The sequence below is a fragment of the Mustela lutreola genome, chromosome 6 (genome assembly GCF_030435805.1).
Source record: "Mustela lutreola isolate mMusLut2 chromosome 6, mMusLut2.pri, whole genome shotgun sequence".
In the NCBI taxonomy this organism is placed as follows: domain Eukaryota; kingdom Metazoa; phylum Chordata; class Mammalia; order Carnivora; family Mustelidae; genus Mustela; species Mustela lutreola.
The window spans coordinates 10,552,160-10,575,634 of NC_081295.1; the positions used below are offsets into that span (position 1 = coordinate 10,552,160).

Genomic DNA, 23,475 nt, shown 5'->3' on the forward strand with positions numbered 1-23,475 from the left:
GTTCCAAGTGGTTTTTAATACTCGTTTGTTTTTCAGTCATCTGACTGACTTTAAGAAATAAATTATTCCTTGGATGAAAGAGTCTATCGAATTGCAAGCATCATAATGAACTGACTAAATTAAAATCAGACAAAATTAAAGGGAGGTAGATAAAATAACAAGCTGGAGGCTAACATTTTTTGTTTATTTTTAAATGCAATGAAGCGAGGGTTATTGAAAACATTTCATTGAATACTTTTATTTATCATACACGATATTATTGTTATCTTACTGATATTTATTTTTCTCTTTTTTTGTTTTGTTTTTGTTTCTGTTTGGGCAAGGGATACCAGTGTATTTTGTTTTTGTTTTGTCTAAGCAAAGGGAAAAAGAAAGGACATATCCAAAGACAAGCAGACTTTCAGCCCACGGATTATCTGGATGTGGTAACATATACGGACCTTCCCATTCATTCCACCAATATTTACTGAACACCCACTGAGATGAAGTTGAGTAGGAAGTGAATTAAAAGCATTTGAAATCAGAGTCAAGGGCTGTGTGAACCTTTTTAAAGCCTCAGGTATTCACTGAGCTGAGAACCTGCTCAGAAATCCCAAGTCAATCTACCCCAAAATAAATTCAAATTTTAGTTTTGGTAATAAGAGTTGTAGAACTAGAACTAAATTGTTGTCGATGACTGCATTTCTTTAAAAATTCCTTTATATTACATTTTCACGTGTTCATAAGACAAAGGTGGTTTGGGGGGTGGAATGTCAGTACTGCTCATTTAATAAAGCTTTTACTTTCATATGTAACAGAATTATTATTGATTGTCACCCTTGTTGCTCTCCAAGGATAAATTCTTGTGGCTGGAGGACTGCCAGTTCACTGCATGCTGGCATGAGCTAGGGGCTTGGTGACTGAGTTACCCAACTGGGGCTTGGTGACTGAATTACCCAACTCAACAGGCAAGGTGGGTGGCAAACAGGAGGACTTGAGGGAAAATCCCGGGGGCAGAAGTATCGAGTGAGTCTCCGGCTGAGACGGTGTTGCAGGGCATATCCTTATAGGTCACTTCGGATCACTGGGGATCTGGGGGCAGGGGTGGGATCAGAGATGTTCGACGAGGTGAGGGGTACAGCTTTGCATAGTGTGGGGCACAACTTTTTATGATGCCACCTCGGATCTTCTTTAAGGACTGAGGACTGATTGTATTTCTTGTGGAAGCCAGTGAATAGAAAAGATGAGGTCAAGATCGGTTCCAGGTAAAAACAACGCAATACAGATGAAGAGGAGAGGAGGTATCTCAGTAACATACACTGAACATTAAAAATAAAAAACCTGGGCGAATTATATGTCAAATGCTTTGCCATTTGGTTGTGCCGGGGATTGCTACTGCGCCCATGGGACACTGCTCAAGGCACAGTGGCCTGCCTCTCTAGAATAGCAATCAGAATTTTCTACAAACACATTCAGGGATTAAATCTTTCCAAAGCAGACCTCTATGGGTGGCTTATTAAAAGAAATTACACACACATAATCCTCCACAGAATTTTAAGTCTTGAGGGAGCCCAAAGCCAAATGATCGTGTTTTTAAAGTTGATTGAGAAGTTTTTTTCTTTTATAAAACGCATAATAAATTCTTAAAAGTCTATTTAATTTTTTAAGGGAAAAAAAAAAACCCAAGTGTTTCTATGCAGTCCCTCCTCCATTATCAGATATTTCAGGGATATTCACACTGTTCTCTTCTCAATCATCTAGACAGCAAATCTCTTTGAACGGGTGTCTGGTCCTAATACGGGGGAGAGTAGGTTGTCTTTAAGATCCTCAGTCCTTAATGTCAGGAACTTTCCTCAACAGGGCTGTGCTCACTGGGAATGCCCAAGTCTCTACCGGCTTCAAGGAAAAGCAACCTCAGTTGGTAAGAAAATTCTGATTCCAGAAGCGCTTGTTGGTTCGCAGATTGGTAATGTTTTACCATTTGCATGCTAGTCCAGGACGTTGGAAATGCCTCCCTGATTTCTATCATGAAGGGGGAAGAAATTAGATGATGACAGAATGTATGGGAAAGCTCTTTATAAGGCAGCAACAAAATATAGTTCTCTAGTTTCAAAGGCAGACAAAGTGAACAAAACCATTTCTGAAAGAGCCACGAGGCAAAGGAAAAGTACTTGCTTATGAAACTGGAATTATTAATAATGAGGTACAGCAACACACCAAATACCATAAAGATTCATTTTCTGGTATATACTGAGGTGCTGATTTTTTTTTTTTTTTGAGAGAGAGAAAGTGAGGGTGTGCACACACACATCCACGAGCAGTGGGGGAAGGGCAAAGGGAGGGAGGGAATCTTGAGCAGGTTTCATGGTCAGTGTGAAGCCTGACACGGGGCTCATGACCCTGAGATCGTAACCTGAGCTGAAATCAAGAGTGGAATGCTCAACCTACTGAGCCACCCAGGAGCACCATAATTTTAAAAGGCTCAACTGGGCTTACATGATCTTTTAAAAGACTCCATTTCTTTTTGAATATTGCCTGTCTCCCATATGCCCCTCTCTCCCTGTGTCTCCCTGAGACATAGCAGGTGCCCAATGGACCTTCTCCTTCTGTCTTCCCGCCCTGAACCATTCTTTCATCTCCTCCACCCCTTTCTCTCTTTCTGTACTTCATTCAAGGTGGTTTCCTCAACTATATCTTCCACTACGCTAATTTTCTCTTCTGATGTGTCTAATATGGTAATTTAACTTGTTCAGTGAAATTGTAATGACTGCAATTTCCATTGTCAGACTTTCCATTTCTTTCCAAATCTGCCTATTCTTTATTTCCATGGCACTTTGTTGTTTTGTTGCATGTTCAATGTTTTTTAAAGATCTGTTTGCTCATTCTATTTGTTTTTTAGTGTCTGATTTTGTCATCTGTAGTTGTTTTGGAGCTGATTTTTGCCTCTGATAACTCTACCATAAAGTAGCATTCCTTATGTATTTTGTAACATTTTGTTGTGGTGGTTATGAATTCATCTTCCATGGGTTTGGTTGCTTTTCCGAGAGAGGTTTCTGTTAAGGACTAAACCATGTCCTCCTCCCCAAATTCAAATATGTTGTAGTCTTAAACCCCAATGTGACAGTATTTAGACATATGACCTTTAAGGAGGTGATTTTTTTTTTTAACATTTTTAAAAATTATCTGTAAAATCAACATGGGGCTTGAACTCAAACACTAAGATCAAGAGTTGCATGCTCTACCAATTGAGCCAGGGTGCCCCTTAAAGAGGTGATTAACATTAAATAAGGTCATAAGAGTCATCTGATATGACTAATGATGTCCTTATAAGATGTGGAAGAGATACAGGGGAGACTTGGTGGCTCAGTCAGTTAAGAATCCAACTCTTGATTTGGCTCAGGTCATGATCTCAGGGTCTTTAGATCAAGCCCTGCTTAAGACTCTCTCTCCCCCATTCCCTCTGCCTTCCTCTTAAAAAAAAAAAAAAAAAATGCAAGACACACCAAGGATGTGCACACACAGAGGAAAGGCCATGTGAGAACACAGCAGGAAGCAGATGTCTGCAAGCCACGCAGAGAGGCCTCGGGAGAAAGCAAACCTGCTAACATCTTGATCTCGGACTTCCAGCCTTATTCCGGTGCTTACGACACCCAGCCTGCGGCATTTTGTTCTGGTAGCCCTAGCAGACTAGCCAGCTTCTGACCCAGAAGCTGTGAAAGTAACCTCACAGAATGCTCGGCTTCTGTCAGATTTCTGCAGGTTTCAAGGCTCTGGATGTACTTTTATGTTAATTTACTGGCTTAGAGAGTGCATACCAAGAAATGGACTTACAGCTAGCTTCCCAGGCATATAGAATAAATTCAGACCTCTCAGGATGTGGCCTAGGTTGGTATCAGTTGCTCTCCAATGATGTCCCTTCCCTGGCTTGTGCCCCAGCTTGGGCTCAATTATAGCAAACATCCTTCTCCTTCCCTCAGCCAATGAGTGGGGTTGTGCTAACTCTCCTGAGGCTCCAAGCTTTCTGCAGGGGACTGGCTTCAGCCTCCCTGCCCAGTGAGTCTACGGGCTTTATTTTTTGCCCCCAGTTCTCCCTCCTCTGCCAATCCTCATCCCCCACGGCCTTTACCCAAAGCTGAAACCCCCAGAGGTCCCTGCAGCCTCCGCTTATACTTTTTGCTTAAGCTTTGGTTTCTCGCTTTCCTTCTGACATCCGGGCAGTTTGTCGTTCCATTGTATACATCACTTCCAAGAGTTTGTACTAGGAAACAAGTCTTTCCAATGGCACATTTGTCTGCCATGTTTGCTTTCTAGTGAGTACTAGAAGGTGTAGATTTTTCTATAACATTCTAGAAGTAAATTTGTCTTCACGAAGTAGGACTAAATTTGTCTTCCTAGAGTAAGATTATGCGAGTTAGTTCGTAAATTCATCACAATTATTTTTTTAAAAGGTGGTATTGTGGGTAGGAGATAAACTGATTCTAGGATGAGCAGCCTTCAATAATGGGACGGCGGCACTATCATCAGGGGCCTTATTTCCAGACTTGACATCAGTCATACACACACACTTGCGGTTTTAGAGACAACAAATATAAAAAGTATATGGAAGTTGAAAAGCAACAAAAAAGTCTTCATCTTTGTGCTTGTGTTATAATGACAAAGTCACCACCATCTCGTCAGCCGTTAGCACTACAACAGACTGAACGGTGGCCCCCCAAATTCACATGTTGAAACTGTCCTAATGTCATGGTATTTGGAGATACGGCCTTTGGGAGGTACTCAGGGCTAGATGAAGTAGAGCATTCAGAGGTTAGAACCCTCAGAAGAAAATCAGTAGCTTTATAAGAAGAGCAAGACTGATCCCTCTCTCCCTCTCAGCCACTTAAAGACACAGGGCAAGTCTATCTGCAAACCAGGGGGAAGGTCCTTCCTAGCCAGGAACCGAATCCAGCTGGCACCTGGATCTTGGATTTCCCAGCCCCAGAACTGAGAAATAAACGTCCATCACTTAAGCCACTAAGGCCATGGTATTTTGTTAAAGCAGCCTGAGCAGACTAGTACCTCCACATAATATTCTAGAGTTGGAATTCACCTTCTTACCCTCTGTTTACACTTTCCTTACAAACTTATGAGGTAAGTAATAAGCGGTAGTTTGTGATTACCCAAATTCAGAGTATTTAATGTGCAGTCCAGTTTCTGAAACCCATTTTCCCCATTTCGAGCTCTTCTGACTCCAACGTATTCTGAATTATTTGAAGTTCTCCCTCTCATTCAGCTATCTGAGGTTTGATTAAGATTAATGCATTCAACAGCCCACAGCACCAGACTTCATGCTGGGGGATGTCAGATGACCTTACTGGTATTAAACCACCAATAAACGGCATGTCCTGGGCACAGGTCAAATGGGTGAAACGTGCATGCTGTTAGATGCTTGCAGCATTAAACCTTCACTTAACAACCTGGTTGGTGGGATGATGGAGAAGCAGCACAGTGCTTGCATGTGCGCTCTCTCTCTCTCTCTCTCTCATTTTTTAGAGAGAGAGAGAGAGAGTATGCATGTACTTATGAGCAGCAGGGAGGGACAGAGGGATAGAGAGAGAGACTCTTAAGCAGGCTCCGTGGCCAGGACAGAGCACTCCTCATCCAGGACTCAATCTCACAACCCTGAGATCACTATCAGAGCTGAAATTAAGAGTCTCATTGCTGAACTGGCTGAGCCACCCGGGCGCCCCAGTACAATGCTCTCTTCTACTAAGTCATCATGAATTTCCATTGTGAAGTCTATTGTATGCACAGAATATGTTCATGTTTCCTATAGCCATCTAATAACCATGACAACAAGGAAGGGGGAGTATTGAAGGAAGCTATGAATGAAGCTCCAAAAGGAACCAGGAGACTTTCTGCCTTTCTGCCTGTTCCATTCTATAGTTTCAACCTTAGCAGTAAATCCAGCTGTCGTTAAAGGAGTCCTAGGGGCGCCTGTCTGGCTCAGTCATTAAAGGATGCGATTTTTTTAAAAAAAAGATGTATTTATTTATTTTACAGAGGAGAAAGAGAAAATGCATGAGTGGTAGGGGGTGCCGAGGGAGAGAGAGAATCCTTGAGCAGGGAGCATGACATGGGGCTGGATCCCAGGACCCTGAGATCATGACCCGAGCCAAAGTCAAGAGTCGGCGGCCTCACAGCGTGCGACTCTAGATCTCACGGTCGAGTTCAGACTCCACACTGGGGATAGAGATTACTTTTTAAAAAAATCATAAAGGAGTCCTTGAAGCTTTAAATTGGCTCATTCTTTCTACTTCCATTTGCAAAGCAAGTGACTTGGTTTTGTTACCCCAATGCCATTCAATTTCTGGAAATGATGACAAAGCAAGTAGCACCATGGTTGTGTGAATTTCTTTGTAGAAGAGAGTTCTCTGCAGCCTGCCTCCTCCAGGAGGGGTCCTGAGTCAGCACCACAGGCATCTTCTGGGGCTTCTCCAATGTAATATCTCAGGGCCCATCCAGCCCCTACTGAATCGTCGCCCACAATGTATCGAGATCCCAAGATGAAGCTCACACTGGAGTCTGAGAAGCATTGGTTTAAGGTGTTCTTTCCACCTAATATAAGTTACCTTTTTTGACTCATTAATAACACCTAGGGAACAAGATGAAAGCTTCCCTAGAAACCTACCTAACATGGCATTTTGATATTCTATTAATAATTAGGAATCACGGTAGGGTCTCCTTTTTCACATATAAGAAAGCCTAATATTTAAGTCTATAAATGACTCAAAAAACTGTTTCCATTTGGATTTAGTAGGAATGCGGCCTCACAACTGCTACATTGGAAGTAAAGAACTGCTTCCTTTCAGGTTAATGGGTTTTCCCTCGTCAGGCTGTCCTTCTTTCTTGTAATCTAGACTTGCCACCACTTATTTATCTTTTTTTATAACTGTTCTTCGTTTTAATAGGATTATGCATCCTCCCAATATTAACAGCAATTAGACTCACCTCACGGCGTGTCATGCCAACTCACTCTGCGGCTGTCGGGACAGGATGAGCTTCCTCTTGTCTCAGTAACAGACTCTGACAACCAAAACAAAGCAGCAGGCAAAATACACGAAGAGAATTAACAATAAAGGATCACAGACGACAAGAACTTCTCACACATGATGGTTGCCTCCGCCTGTTCTACCCGCGTGGAAATAATGGTGTCCACTCTGCTAGGACTCGGAACACTGTGCCACGGTCTGCAAGCACGTATTTTTCAGAGAAGTTTTAAAAGAAGACTCTTCCAGAAAAAATAAAGAGGACTCTTTAAAAGCCTTGGAAACATTAACATTCTCTTTCCAAATCTAATCTATTTAATTTTATTGGAAAACATTTACGTAGCTCATCAGCACACTCTCCGGTACTGAGTAATATTTAGTATGCTGTAATCACAGGAAGGAGAGATTTAGATTAAATGCTGCTTTTTATTACTATTCAATCATCATAAGTTGTTCCACTTTTTATCTTTTTAGTCAACAGATTTCAAAGGTGGGAAAATATCTTCATTTGCAGACATACCTGTATTTATCTCCTATTATATTTTCCATTAGTGTCTACATGAGATTTATTTTCGGTGCTTTCCCAACAAAGTAAATGTGGATCTTCTAAGACCAGATGTTAATAATATAGACAAACACACCCTATCTCTTAGAGATGTTATGAGAATAAATCAGATAATATTTACATGGGGAATTTGACCTCACTAGAGATAGTATATAAATGAAATGTGCAAACAACAACAACAACAACGAACCTTTAAAGAACAAAAAATTCCATTCGACTATAGCCAAATTAACTTGACAAGACCAAATTACGTTCTGAGTAAAAGAAAGAGACCTACTAATAGTGCTCCCGCTGGTTGTGAAGAAATGCCAAATACTAACAATCAATTCCAGGTCTGGCTGAAACCTTACACATTCAGTTTGGAGAGACACAAAACTAGCTCCTTGTCTTTGTCTACATCTATTATACTCAGTATACCGGTAAAAGCCAGTATCCCAAAGACCATGATTGGTCTTTGCCTATGTTGGAGTGAACAATCAAAATTATTTTTAACCTCTTTCTACGTTTAATAACATACAAGGATTGTTAATGCAGCACTGATGTGAACAGAGATTTAAAGACCTCTATAACATATATACATCTAGGCAAACAGTTTTTAATTTGTATTATCTAGAATCAAAAAAGAGCTATTAGAAGGACAATGGGCAAAGAAGGAATCATACCTACTATTCCAGACTGAAAGGCCAAATTTTCTTTAGAGTTACAGGGAAACTGTCATTTATAGTCTCAGTATTATTTGAGCGACACTGGAAAGTCCCCCAATCCCACGTATTTTTCTAACATCCTGCCACAATGACCCAAATTCTACCATTTTAAATGCGTCTCAGGTGAGTGGGTGGCTCAGTCCATTAAGTGTATGCTTTTGGCTCAGGTCATGGTCTCAGGGTCCTGGGATGGAGCCCCGCATCAGGCTTCCTACTCTGTGGGGAGCCTGCTTCCCCCTCTCCCTCTGCCACGCTCCCTGCTTTGGCTCTCTCACTCTTTGTCAAAGAAATAAATAAAATCCTTTTAAGAAAAATGCTTCTGAGTTAAGGAAATGGCTCCATATTCATAGAAAAGGGCAAAATTAAAAATTGCAGGATGATAAAGACACACAACAATGTAATAATCTAACACATACTGCATACCTACTATGTGCCAGCCACCATTTTCCATGCTTTACCGGAACTATCTCATTTAATTCCCACTTCAGCACTATAGAATAGGTGCCATTATTATTCCAGTGTTACAGCTAAGGCACAGGGAGGTTAAGAAGCTTACCCAAGATTACACAGGCTACAAATGGCCGGACCCCTACCCTGGCAGCCTGACTCTAGATCCCTGCTGGGAAACAACAGGTCTACCTACAAGCGTAGGAGTTAGCACTATAAAATACATTCCTGGCTTAAAAAAAAAAAACATATTTATTTATTTAAGTAATCTCTGTGCCCAACACCGGGCTTGAACTCACAATCCCAAGCACGAAAACTCCTGCACCCAGGTCGCCCCTATGTTACCGTTTTAAAATGAATCAAACGATTCTTTTGCAATGACCGATACAAAGAGAAAAAATGTGAAAGCTGAAAATGTTCAGACTGTGTTTAGAGCCATTGTTGCCTTTTTTCCAGGAAAGCCCAGATTTTCATGTTAGGGCAAGCTCTACCTTTCCATTTTGAACAGAAGACTCAAGAACAGCAAGTACTCATCGTAGCACCTTCACCTTGCACCAAGAAGGCAGTACTAGATCCATGCCCAACGGAGAGCTCCGTTGTGGAGCCTCGGGGGGAAATGAGACATGCAACATGGAGATGAACTCAGAGATGTAAATTGCATAAGGTGAGTAACTGTATAACATGACGGCTAACTTCTGTAGCTAAGAGGCCACCATGAATCTTTAAATGCATAACAGCTTCTTGATACATACAATGTAAAAAAAAAAAGGCCTTTAAAATTGTTCTCTGGCGTCCAAAGTAGGTGCTGTCCATGTTTTTTGTTTTGTTTTCGCCCATAAAACACAGTTTTTAAAAAGAGATGAACTGATATTCTGGTTTCCCTGCTCCTAACAGAACACCGTAATATGGTTAAGTACAGACTTTTCCGTAGCAACAGAGACGGCATATCAGATATGAACCCTATGTGTCTCTCTTGAAGAAAGCTTTAAGGTTATAACAGACAAATTCAAAATAAAGCCTATGATCCCATCACCCTGAAGCCTGCTTCCCCAATGAGCTCAAGAAAGGATTCATTGACAAATGACTCACCATGGCTTCCTATAGCTCATTTCTTTGCCTTCCTTTTTCTTTAAATGGCACTTCAGCCTTAATAGTTACAAAGGTTTCAAGAGAGGGGACTAGCGCCACCTGAAAAAGAGAAGCCAAAAATCCAATACAATCATGGTTTGCACAAGTTCAGCTCTGGGCTTACTGAATAGCACTGAGGGGGTAGTGGTTTCTCTACCTCGAGACCAAAGGCATTCATTCCCGCCACCTTTCACTGCTTTATTTAGTGCCTTTCCACTCTCTGAGCATTCCGTGAACCCTGACTGCCTGTTAGCTCTATTTCTAAAATCAGTGTTTTGCATAAGGGGAAAGGTAACTTGGGGTGAGGAGATCTTGAAATGTTTTCCTAAGTATGAATAAGAAACATGCTAGGAAGCCACGGAGAGTAGTGGCTAAAGGAAGTGCAAACTGGGCTTACACGGATATCATTGCATATGCAAACTATAATTACATCCCCCGAACACTTGCCTGGGTAGAGTGGGTCCCTCCATTTGCTCACCCCAATTAGGCAGGAGGCACTGCCTAGGGCCGGAGAGTAATCTATCCATTATTGTTTCGGTGTGGGGGAAAGTGACTGCTCTGTGCGGGGAACACTGGGCTTTGTTTTTAGCATGCAGAGCTAGGCGGGCGGACGCTATTGATTGTGCTTGGGAGAGAGGAAGTTAATGATATGTTATGAGTTTATGTACTATATTTCATCCCTATTCGGGTTTAAACAGCATCCTCCTCCAAATATTCTACTCTAAAGGTTGCAGGCCGAAAAGTGAAACAGATGGTCCAGTTTTATATTTCTTTTCCTTTAGAATTTCTTATGCAACTTGGGAACCTCATTCTTCGGGGATCTCAAATTATATTTCAGCCCATTAAACGTGTAACAGTTTTGATACTCAGATGGTGCGTTAGAACGATTCAAAATCCGCATGGCCACAGCCTTTGCTGGTTCTTAGTATGCCCTGTGCTGTTCATTTTCATTGAAAATATTCTAAAAGCAAGATTGATGTGTTTTCTATCCCCCTAAAATAGAAGCAGGTTCTGGGCTCATAATTGAGCACTCATAAGGCCCCTCTCCTTATTAACATGCCCTCTCTAATTTGTGCCTCTGTTTGTACAATATAAATGGCCTTTAACGGCCCTTCACTCATACAATGGTCTCACTAACCCAAAGAAAATTAGTAGCAGGCAAAAGCCTATTTTTACTGACACAGAGACAAAAATGCTAATTACCTTAAAATATTCTCAAGTGTATATCTTTGGCATCCTTCCAGGCAAGGCTCAAAAGTTTTTTTTTTTTTTTCCTCTGTTATTTACTAGTTATAGGGAAAGTTGTTTTTGTTTTATATTCAGGCTGATACCTAAGTAGGTTTATATTTATAATTAGAAATCTTTAGGGTGCCTGGGTGGCTCAGTGGGTTAAGCCGCTGCCTTCGGCTCAGGTCATGATCTCAGGGTCCTGGGATCGAGTCCCGCATCGGGCTCTCTGCTCAGCAGGGAGTCTGCTTCCTCCTCTCTCTGTGCCTGCCTGCCTCTCTGCCTACTTGTGATCTCTCTCTGTCAAATAAATAAATAAAATATAAAAAAAAAAAAAAAAAAAAAAAAAAAAAAAAAAAAGAAATCTTTATTTGTGGTCCAGAGTACTGGTGATAGGTAAAGCATTTGGTTTGCTTTCAAGCTGCTCGTGGGTATACTTGAGAGAGTTGTCCGTTTTGATAATTATGTTTTGTGCTATTTTTGTTAAGGCACTCGGAGACATTTGCAGAAAAATTATAATACCTAAAAATCTGAATTTATTTGAACACATTAACTACCACAAACTATTGTTTTCCCAGAATCTCTTTTAATCCTTTTCTGATAATTAAATTTGTTTGTCCACATTTACTATCTGAAGCGCTCCTTCAGTTCCAAAATGATTTTAAAACTGAAACCTTGGATGTACAAAATAAGTAATAATCAAGAAAATTAAATGCGACCCACTAAATTATAATACCAGGTGTGCTGATGATACTGATATACAGAAAATGAGCTTTTCATCATTTATGTGACAAATTCTCATTGAGGAAATATTATCTTTAGAATATCTTGTAGGTCTGGCTTATAAAAAGAAATAAATAAGAAATAAGAAAACTTCCTTGAGGAAGTTTCAAAATCAAGTTTGGAGGAAAAAAGATGTATTTGTACTAAAAATTAAAGAAGCACAGACCTATAGTAACATTGGAAGGCAGCAGAATAGGAGAGCACGTGTCGGTGAAAGATGAAATGGTAATTAATGACAAAAAACAAGTAGGGTCTAGCTCAATAACAAGCAATCAACCCAGCTTTTAAAACTAGGCAAAAGATCTGAATAGAGATTAAAAAAAAAAGAAGATATATGAATGACAAACACACACATGAAAAGATGCTCAACATCATTAATTGTTAAGGAAATACAAATCCAAACCATCACGAGACATCACTACACACCCACCAGGACAGCTGGCATCAAAAAGACAGACAATAACAAGTGTTGGCAAGGTTGCGGTGGCAACATCGGAACCCCTGCACATTGCTGATGGGAATATAAGATGATATGACCCTTTGGATAACAGATGGGCAGTTCCTTAAAAATGTAAACATAAACTAAACATAAACCCCAACAATTCACTCCTAGGAATCTACCCAAGAGAAATGAAAACAGATGTCTTAGACAAAGATACGTACGTGAATGTTCATAGCAGCATTTTTCGAACAGTCAGACATTCAAAACAAGCCAAATGTTAACAGAATAGTATTCAGCAATAACAAGGAACCAAATACCGATATATGTTACAACATAGATGAATGTCAAAAACATAAACTATATGAAGGAAGCCAGATCCAAAAGACTCCATTCATATGAAATGTCCAGAAAAGGCAAATGTATAGAAATAGTTGGCACATCAGTGTTTTCTTGGGGCTGGGGTGTGAAAAGGGTTAAACAGCAAATGGGCAAACGGGAATTTACTGGGGTCATGGAAATGTCCTAAAACTGGATTCTAGCGATGGTTGCACGACTCTATACAACTACTCAAAATCAATCAGTGTGCACTCACAGTGAGCGGATTTTAGGGTATGTAAAATCTACATCAATAAAGCTACTGAAGAAAAAACCAGGTTAAGTGTCCTACAGTTTCATAAGAGTGGGTGGAAGCAATAATCTGAATTTTTGGTCTTTGCTTCCATGCTGAAATGTAACTCAAACATGTACCTGTACCAATAAATGGGAAGAGATCGTCACAGTTTGCAACGTCCCTTACAATTTTCACCTTATTTGCTCTTCGCAACAATCCTGTGAGGCAGGGCAAGCAAGTGTTCCAGGATCTACACTAACCGCTGCTCCTTTTCCTGAGGAAGCTTCAAATGCTGTATCAATGATGTCACTTAAAAATCGAGGCCATCCTATTTATAACATAATCTGAATAAGCCAAGTAACAAACAGGATCATTACCCCCAAGTACCCCCAGGTGCTTTTCCAAAGTTGAGTGTCTTCCGTTTCCCAAACTGTATGGAGCAACAGGGAACCCCCGATGGGAGACTCACTCCTCTCATTCCACTCGTGGTTGACAGACGTGTGCCTCACGGAAACCTGTGCTGCTTGGTCTCTCAGAAGCATGTGCATTTACACAGACAGAAATGCATGTCGTATCACTGTATATACACAACGATTAACATAAGCAAAGATGCCAAAAAGCCAAAAATGGAAACCATCGTATCGATCTGGTTCACAGCGAATCCTCCTTCAGTATTTCTCTTGAAAGCTCAGAAAGAGCAAAAACAAACGAATCCAACATTGCCTGAAGCAGAAAACGACATGTTTAAGGAATGGGACTTATAAATAAAATGTCCAATTAGGTCATTTGGAAAGGCATGTGGAGTAGGCACAAATATGCTTAGATGAGTTCAAAACCACACGAAGCTCCCTTATTTCGATCATGGGTGTGTGACACCAACTCAGACTCCTCTGGTGCCAGGGCAGGACTGAAAGCTCTGGGTTTATGAGAAGGTTGGCCCATGGGATGAGTTCTCCCCACTTTCTGCCCAAGGAGTTAGGTGGGAAGGAAGCTCTCAATGCGGACAGCGGCCCGAGTCAGCTATACCAGAGTTCCAGCCTGCCTGTCCCAGCCTCGCGTTGGCTGATGAGTTTCAGTATACGCTACACAACCCACCCCACTACTTCCTAAAGAAGGCACAGATGCTTGGTGTACCTTGGTGTTGTCTCCCCACATGACCTCCTAAAATCCTTTTGCAGTGACTTGTGTTTCTTAAGGATGTTTCCAGGATCTGTGATCTAAGATGAGCTGTGCCTCCTGACTATGACTTCAGAGAGGAGTCAGACTAGCTGAGCCTAAACAAAGGTACAAATCATCAGTGTCAGTTGATGGTTCTTTTGATATTTGCAAGCTGTAAAAATTTCATATTAATGTGTGCAATGAATCCCACAGGGTAGCAGAAAAAGCATAGGACTCAGGCCAAGAGACTTGTGCTGGGGTCTGGAATGAACTCCTGTGACCTTGGTGATCTCCCTCAACTTCCAAGACCTCAGTGGTCTCAACTGCAAATAAATCACCTTTTTTGGATGAAAGAGCCTTAAAGTTCTAATCATAAGTTGACAATCATTTCTTCAGATGCTATGGTTATTTGACAACATAGAAATACTTAGCTCAATAATTTCATCGAGGTCATATGCCTCTTGGCCTAACATGCCTCTGGCCTGGTCTGAACTGCCAGGACACAACTGAGAATCTAAAAATTCACAGACACAAAATCCATCTGCCCTAGGATAAAATGCCACAGAAGTTGCAGTTTCAGGGGAAGAATGATGAAGACGGGAACCAGATATGAATTGAATGGTACTTCACAGACATATACAGGTACAAGGAAGATGTATGTCATCTTCAACAGGCTTTTATTTATTTTCTTTTTAATGAGTCTGACAATACTTCACTGGCTTTCACCGTCCCCCATGCTCTGCTCTTCCTCAAAAGTGCTTCTGTGGCCCTTCAGAGGGTCGAAAGCCCTAAAACCTGTTCCTCCATTGCCCCCTCAACATTTTTTGTTTTTATCTGTTTCATTTATTTTTCTTCTACTCAATATTTTGTTCAGGAAAGAGCACACGGATCAACCTCATCTGAAAAACACTTGATCATCAATGTAAACGATTTCACTTAAATGTTGTACTTTCTAAAAAGTGTCATATCTACCGTTTAAAACAGAAGTCATCTCACAAGTGGTTCCAGCAAAGACTAATGGCTAGAAAGTAATTTTTCATTTATAGTTTTAGAAAAGACTATAAATGACATGCTATATTTAATTTTAGAGTCCCTGTGCACATCATTACATACTTTAATAACTATACAAATATTAATATTTGATACAAAGGCACAATCACCACTCTGGATTGATAGAGTGCGAAGTGGGAAAAGCCTGTTTAGACCATCGTAGGAGGACAGAGAGCGTTTAATGAAACAAGTTTGATGATCTGGTCATCATGACAATGATGGATATTTGGTGCAACCGAATTTTTGTCAAAAGAATTTTGGGAAAAGAAATAATCAGGAACTTCGATTGCTTCCTCCAAGCCTCAACCCCCTCCCCCCCGCCCCTGTGTCCAGTTGACCCATCTTTTCTATGAATGGTCCCTTGGTCTGCTGGTTATAATAAGTTCTTTCTGCACCATGATTCAAGTAATTAAGAGCTGGCTGTCACATTATCTTTTAAGGACACGTCAATGTTGATTTGTAAGGGTGTCCTGAGGATGAAAGTGATATTGTCAAAACAAACATTCTGCACAAATCTAAGCTGATCCCAAAGACAGCAATTAATTCTTACTGTTTTCTGTTTCCCTTATCTTTATGGTGAATCACAGTCAGTCCCGATTCCCCAATGTTTCTATATTTCCAGCAAAATAGTTGTCCGAGTCCTAAGTAAAAGACTACCCCACTTTGAATAACATTGACTTTTCTAATTGGTCTGATTGACCCAGAGAAGGTAACCAAAGAGTAAAAACAAAACGCAATGTGAGGGCCATTCCCTCATGCTTCTGAATCTCTTTATCGCCCAGATAGGTTCTTTGTTACGAAGAGATTTTATAAAAAATAAATAATTTCAGCCAAAGGGCTTTCTCATTTCTGTTCCCTGAAAGTCTGTACTTTCCCCATAATAACAGATAGATTTAGATTCCTCTATAAAATGCTTTGGGGACCACTGAGATATAAAAATGACCAGTCTATTGGAATAAAGTAGAAAGGGGTGCTTTCCTCTTTGCAGAAGGCCCTGCAGGAAATAACAGGAGGTGGACGAGCACTGGTGTCACCCTGACACTCACTGCAGAATGTCTCGGAGAGTCATGAGAATGGAATCATTTCTCAGCTGTCTGCAAACCCATGGCGCTGACACCATGATACACTCATCAGTTTGGCCTTGTCTATCTTTTGGGTCTGGCTTCCGGTAGGTTTAGATCACAGTACAAAGCAGAGTGGGAGAGAGTTCCTTTATTTTTGATGGGTGGTTCACTTCCTCCTCCTTTCTCTTTTCGTTTTCTTCCCGCCAAATAGCCTTGATTTTGTCTAGGTCCCCATCTCTTCAAAAGGCCGATGCTCATAAACACCAACAAGCTTGTTCCGTAGGGAGCTGATATTTCCATGGTTCACACTCCCACCTACTTTTGTCCTTGTTATTCTGGGAACCTGATTTGAGTGGGCAGACAGATAGTCCAGAACAGGATCTGGTGTGATTGTGGGGCCATCCCGGGGGCTTTGGAATGAAGCCACCTGAAGTCCCCACCCTTCTGTTGCTCTACGTTCCCCTCCTGTCCGTCTCAACCTATATGCACGGCCCAGGGTCTCTGTGTTCGCCCTGGGGAAACGGTCCGGCACAACCTGGAAAATGATACCAGATGGCATCTCTGCCACCAGGTTTCAAAAACACGTCGGTTGCCACCGCGGCAGAACATTTGCAGGCAGACAGGCCAGAGGGGAAAAACAGGAATTACCGACTATCCCCAACACCGTAACTGTTGTAAGAGTCTTAGAAACAGCTCTTTTGCTGGAAATGCAAAAACATGAGAGAGTTGGGACAACGTAGGGTTCCACATGAAGATAAGGAAAACAGAACGGCAAGAATTAATTGCTTTCTTCAGGATCAACTTAGATCTGTGCAGAATGTTCGTTCTGACGATATCCTATCACTTTACTCCTAAGGACTCCATCCAAATTGGCGGCAAAGCTCTGAAGCATTGCTTCTCTTTGAACATTAGCTCACCAGGCTACTGCAGATGAGAAGGGGGGAGGTGGGGTGGGGGAGGGAGTGAACAGGTCTCCCACGCCCGCGGCCCCCAGTTCACAGTGCCCGCTTTCCTCCTCGTTCAAGGCCGGCCTGATGCTCAGCCGGGAAGCCTTGTGCTCTGGGACTTTTGCCGCAAAAGGCAGGCGACACCACATAGCTCTAAATGGCAAACTTGCAGGACTGCTCCTGCTGCAGAGAAGAGAGTTCCACAAACAACCCCCGGCTCCCTCCAGCCAGGTCTCGTTATACCTGGTTTCCCAAGAGCCGACTGCTTAGCCAACCTTAATAATCTCAGAGGAACGCAGGGGCAGGAGGCGGGATTCCAACTCCCTTTGCCCTAATTTATGGAGGTCTTTAGAAGTAGAAAATAAAACTTTGAACTCAGCTCATCTGAAGCTTTATGATTCAGGTGTCCCACTTGCCTTTAGGGGCACCAAAGATCACTGAAGTTAGAGACGCGAAAACTTCTGGGAGCTGCAGAACAGGAAAGCGTGTCCAGACCCGACCCGGCTGGTTCTCGTACCACATTAACTTGGCAAGAGGAGCAGAAGGCCGGCTCTGCCCTTGTCCTGCTCTGATGGATAGCATCTCCCTTCCCCACCTTGCCCTTTAATCCTCTGTCCTCGACAGACTTCCTGCGGCTAGGAAGAAGTGACCCTGTGGCCAAGGGAGCAAAAAGACGGAGAGAAAGGAGAGGGAAAGAAGGAAATGAAAACAGCTTCGGATAAAGGGTTGCAGAGAAAAAGAAGTCAAGGGTGAAGCCATTTCCACTCCCTAGTATGGGGTTTCCCTGGGGTTTAAGGAGCAGGTCCTGCAAGGTGCTGGTCTGGGTGACTTTACACCAACAACACAGCCTAGGAAGGCCTTCTGCTTCTCTGCCTGGGCAGGTGTTTGGCTTTTTGTTTTAATATTTATTTATTTTAGAGAGCAAGAGCGAGCGGGGGTTGGCGGGGGTGGGGGGAAGGGAGAGAGAATCTTAAACAGACTCCCCGCTGAGCAGGACCCCACCCCACCCCAACACACACAGGGGTCTGGTGGGGGGGGGGGGGTCTGGATTTCAGAATGCTGAGATCATGACCTGACCCCAAACCAAGAGTGGGGAACGTAACCCACTGAGCCACCCAGGCGCCCCCCTGGGCAAGTATTTGCAGCAACCCCACTGGGATGTGTGAGGACTCAGCCAGCTAATTTTTGTGCATGTGCCCAGTCTGGGGCGCCGTCCTGGTAGGTGATGAATTTAATTCTGAAACTGAGATCCCATAATTATTCAACCGAAAGCAATTTAGTGAAATTTAGAAAAATTTTACAGTAGATGTGGTCCTTTCAGTTACAGGGAAAGCCAGGCCCCAAAGGAAGGGGCGGTTTTTGGCCTCGGCTCAGGTGAGGTAGACTTCTCTCCTCTGCCCTAGGAAGTCGAAGCTTCCAGGCTGTTCCGGAGGCGGACCTCGCTCTTCTCCTTGGGGACGCCTGGAGCAAGGGCCGCCTGCAGACCATCCCTGCGGTCGAATTCGGCTGCTAAGCACGTTCGTCGGACAGGAGGCGCCCTTATTGGCAATTCCTACGGACCCGGGGTGCGAGCCAGTGTGTGCTGCTGGGGGTGGGGGCAGGGTTTGGTTTGGAAATTACCTAGGCTCCTTAGAGGTCCTGATTAGCAATGCAGAGAGAGTGCACGTGTGCGGAGGCCCGCGGACGGGCCGGGCCGAGGCCGGCTGCCTTCCCAGGCTCCCCGAGTATCGGGCCAGCCCTCCTCTGCCACATCCTGGGGTAGGCTGGCCCGGGAAGCGGTTTCGCTCCTCCCAGCACCCGCTCGGGCCGGGAGCGCGGTGGCCGGGCGGGCGGGGCGGGGGAGCAGCCGCGGGCCGCGCGGCCCCGAGCCCGGCGGCCCTGCCCCCGCGCGGCCCGTCCTTTCCCGGGAAGCGTCTGGAACGCAGGCACTGGCTTGCGAACACAGGACGGCTCTCCCCCAGGGTGTGCGCTGTGTAAACAAGATTGTTGTCAATCGAGTCGCGTCCGTGCGTTGCACGAACCCCCACGGTGGATTCTCGGGATGAGGAAAGTCTCTTGTTCTTTGCTGGGAACACACGGACACCCACCCCCTCACTCACATCTTTGTTAATTTCTGGGTCGTGTCACCTTTTCCAGAGCCACTCTTTGGAGTGTCTCCCTCCAGCCTGCCTTTTTTTGGATGATCTTTTCCGCTCTTGTAACCCTACATTTCCCACACGCTGGAACTGCTGAGATCATGTGGTCGGGAGGTAGAATTTCCCAGGGTTTCAAACGAGAGCTTTTAACCCAAATGTGCGGTGGATGGATACAAGGAAAGACGAGAACTTCCCCAGACTTTCCGGCCATGAAGACAGAACGTGGGTCCCGTCGGTTTACCTGCCTTTGATATTGGCCGAGCCGTGGCCTCACCCCAGGGTGTAGTCACTTGGGACAGGTCACCCCTTATTACTCCCGGAGGAGATAGCTGTATTTCACTGGGGACGAAATGATTTATGTGCACCATTTAAATAGTGTTTCAGAGCTCTGAGGCATGCAAAATGCAGCATAACTGGAAGGTACAGCGTACTTAAGGGAAAATGTGGAATGCACTGAATGTTTTCTTTTCTTCCTTCTAAAGCTAGTTTAAATCTATTTCACTGACGAAACCGTTTAACCATGTGCAAATGTGTCATTCTGCCCTGTGACAAAGTCGGCCGGGGTTGGAATGATGGGCTTCAGCAAGGCTGGAAATGTGCCTTTAGTCATCCAGGGCCTCTGCCCTGAGCCACGGAGCTTCCCCTACATCTAGAATTGGCTGGAAAAATAAAATGACTACAGCTTTCTACAGATTCGATCTTTCTTTACCCCCTGCTTTTAAATATGTATGTTTTAGGGACAGGAAGGGCAAATGTTTGAGGTTTTTTTTCTCCCGATAGAGTTGGGGTATTAAACGAAATTGGGTAATAATTATAATAAAATATTCTCATTAAAAACCGTTTCTGTTTTCGCAGGAATTAAATGTTCTGGTTTGGAAATCTTGTTTTTGCCAAAATAAAGATGTAAAAATATTTTAAAAGATCAGTCCAACTGGAACCCCCACCCCCTGCCAATGCTGCGCGAGCGCGCGAGCACACACACACACACACACACACACACACACACTAAATTAGTCTAAATGTCCATGATTGCACCTCCAAATAATTGCATTTCTCGAGATAAACAATTTAAATTTTTTATTTCGTTATGTGAGGACTATTTTATTCTGAAACACTTCAGGCATACACACACACATACAAACCCCCGCAGAGGATTGTGTAAGAACCAATCCCTGTGCTCTACTACTCAGTCCAAGAGATAAAGCATTACAGGTGTGCTTACTGTCCTCTCCCTGCGCCCCCAGTTGTTATGCCCCCCATCTCATTTCCCTTCCTCACATTCCACAGATAACCTTTACCCTGCATTTGGTATATCAACATTCCCATGTATTAAAAATATTTTTCCTACATATGCATATATACATAAATAATATATAAGTAAACATACATAATGTTGTTTTGCACGTATTTAATCTTTTTATAAACAGTATCCTACTCCACCTGCATTTCTGCCATTTTCAGATATATATCACTCCACGTTATACTTTTGTGATAGACCCACCTTGGTTATTGTATCTCTGTTTCCTTCTTTTTAACTGGTACATATAGATGCTTCCGTGGATGGATGTAGGGTGTTTCTACTTTTTCTCTATTAGAAACAATGTTGTTATGAACCTTCTTGTAAATGTCTTCTTGAGCACAGTTGAAGAGTTTCACCCAGGAGTAGAAATGTTTCAGAACTGTACATGGGCTAATCCCTGACTATATTAGATGCCTAATTACCCTCCAGAGTCCCCAGTTGTACATTTTCACTGTGGAAAATACAGATTACAGATAAGAAGAAAAAAAGGAAAAAAAAAATCATTTTCCATCTCTCCATTCAAAGAAAACCACTTCTAACTTCAAAAAAAAAAAAAAAGTGAATTTTAGGGGCACCTGGTTGGCTCAGTGGGTTGAGACCATGCAACTCTTGATCTTGAGGTTGTGAGTTCAACCTCTACTTTGGGTGTGGAGTCTGCTTAAAAATAAATAAATGAAATAAAATAAAATCTTTAAAAAATAGAAAAGATTTATTTTGGTGTATAAACTTTCAAGTTTTGTGATATATATATTAAATACGTATATATAAGTACTTTATAGATACATAAATATATGTACATATACATGTATGGATGCAAATGTATATATTTGCATATATATATTTGTATACATTTAAAGTTTGGGAATACTATATTTTTAAAGTTTATATAGTGAGCATTTCACTATGTCACTAAATATTCATTTAAAACCTGATCTTAATGGTTGTCAATTAGTTGACTGTAGGAATAAATTTTTGGCTTATTTAACTATTCATGTGTTAAACATTTTGAGAGTACTTTCCTGATCTTAACAAGTATTGTGCTGAAGTACAAAGTGGTACAAACAAAAAAATTGTTTTTGTTTTTTTTTATGGTAGTTTTTATGACTTAATTAGTCTTGTTGCTGTACCAGCTAAAATCTTTAAGGATAAAATAAAAACCTTTAATTAATTTTAAGTTTTTTAAAATATTGTTTTTATTTATTTGACAGAGAGAGACATCACAAGTAGGCAGAGAGGCAGGCAGAGAGAGAGAGGGGGAAGCAGGTTCCCCGTTGAGCAGAGAGCCCAATGCAGGACTTGATCCCAGGACCCTGAGATCATGACCTGAGCTGAAGGCAGAGGCATAACCCACTGAGCCACCCATTCACCCCTAATTTTAATTTTTTTATACTCTTCATGTTAGTACATCATTTTCCTCTCCCTGGCTGTATAGCCTTCTGGTATAGAAATGTAGCATTATTGGAGCGCCTGTGTGGCTCGGTCCGTTAAGCATTGGACTCTTGATGTTTCTCTCAGGTTATGATCTAAGGTAATGAGATTGATCCTACAATGGGCTCCGGAGCTCAGTGCAGAGTCAGTTTGAGATTCTCACTCTCCCTTTGTCCTTCCCCCTTTCCCACTTTTGTGTGTGCACGTGCACACTCTCTAAATAAATTAATACCCCCGCCCAAATAACCCCAAACCAAACCAGCATTATTTAGTGAACCAGTCTACAGTGGGTGGGCATTTAGGCTGCTCAAGTGTTGGCTGTTAGGGAGCTGCTGTGTGGGTGTCTCTGCTGATTTGTGGGAGAGCCTCCCCACAGCCTCAACCAGCAGCAGATGTGACCGGACAAGTTGCTTCCCCCTTGAGTCTCAACTTACATCATCTGCAAAATGGAGCTCACAGAGGTAATAACTGACATTTATTGAAGGGTTATGTCACCGCAGGGACTCCTTTAAGGATTTCTCATGAATTACCCCACTAAATGCTCACATCTCTAGCAACTACATACCACCCTTACTCCTATTTCACAGATAATTAAACTGGCATAAAGAGAGCTTAAATAATTAAACCAGACTACAATTAACGAGAGGCAGAACCGTGATTCCAATTTCCAGACTCTGCCCCTAGAGCCTGTCCCCTACTTTGTAAAACAAACTTTGTCTTATTTGCCTTTTCTTTCTCCCTCTATACATTTTTATGGGCTTTTTTTTTTTTTCTGAACCATTTTAAAGACATCCTGACATATCACCCCTAAAGACACCTCCTCACTCTTACCAATTTGTAGGAGAGTTTCTCTACTGTTACATCCTCATCAACACTTGATATTGTAAGACTACAAATTTTTGCTAATCTGATGGGGTGTGAAATGGTGTCTCATTGTGGTTTTAATGTGCATTTTCCTGATTATTTATGAGGTTGAACTTAGGAGACCGTCCCTCCCCCCCCACCTTTTATGTGAAATGCCTGTTCATTTCTTCTACTCATTTAAAAAATTGGTGTGTTTGTCTTAAAAGCTTTTCTTTTTAAAGATGGACTCTGGCATGACAAATTCTTATTGTAACCTCTAGTTACTCTACGGCGCAGCATCACAAATAAATGGCCCATGGAGAATGAAGCTGAAAATAGAGGAGTGCTTTTCTAAAAAAGATTGCTTGGAAATTCGGATTTCAAAGGTAGAAATGAAACATACGGCTTCATTCTGAATAGCAAAATATACCAATACTTATGAAATTTCCCAAGATAAGTAACAGAAATAGAAGCAGTGCTATATTTAAGTAGGAGAGATGAGTTGGGTTCCGTGTCCTATTTCCCACCTGTCCTATTTCCAGGCGCTGAAGTCTAAGTTATGAGGATGGTTGGAGGAATGAGTTCCAAGTACGTTTGCCTTTGTACCTGTCCTTTAGACAGTGAGTGGACTAGTCAT

The 23,475-nt window shown here is 42.3% G+C and overlaps 1 long non-coding RNA gene across 2 annotated transcripts in view; it reads right to left on the reverse strand.

Moving 5' to 3' along the window:
- Nucleotides 1-18,949, reverse strand: part of LOC131833431 (uncharacterized) — a 44,125-nt gene extending 25,176 nt beyond the window's left edge. Inside the window, exons 1-4 of one of the 2 annotated variants that reach the window (XR_009354459.1) lie at nucleotides 18,753-18,948; nucleotides 9,813-9,911; nucleotides 6,970-7,044; nucleotides 5,951-6,201 (exon numbers count right to left, since the gene is read on the reverse strand). This is a non-coding gene — a long non-coding RNA (uncharacterized LOC131833431). Of the gene's footprint in view, nucleotides 1-5,950; nucleotides 6,202-6,969; nucleotides 7,045-9,812; nucleotides 9,912-18,752 lie in introns of those variants that run through there. The other variant, XR_009354460.1, reaches the window with a different exon arrangement.
- Between the last annotated feature and the right edge of the window lie 4,526 nt (nucleotides 18,950-23,475).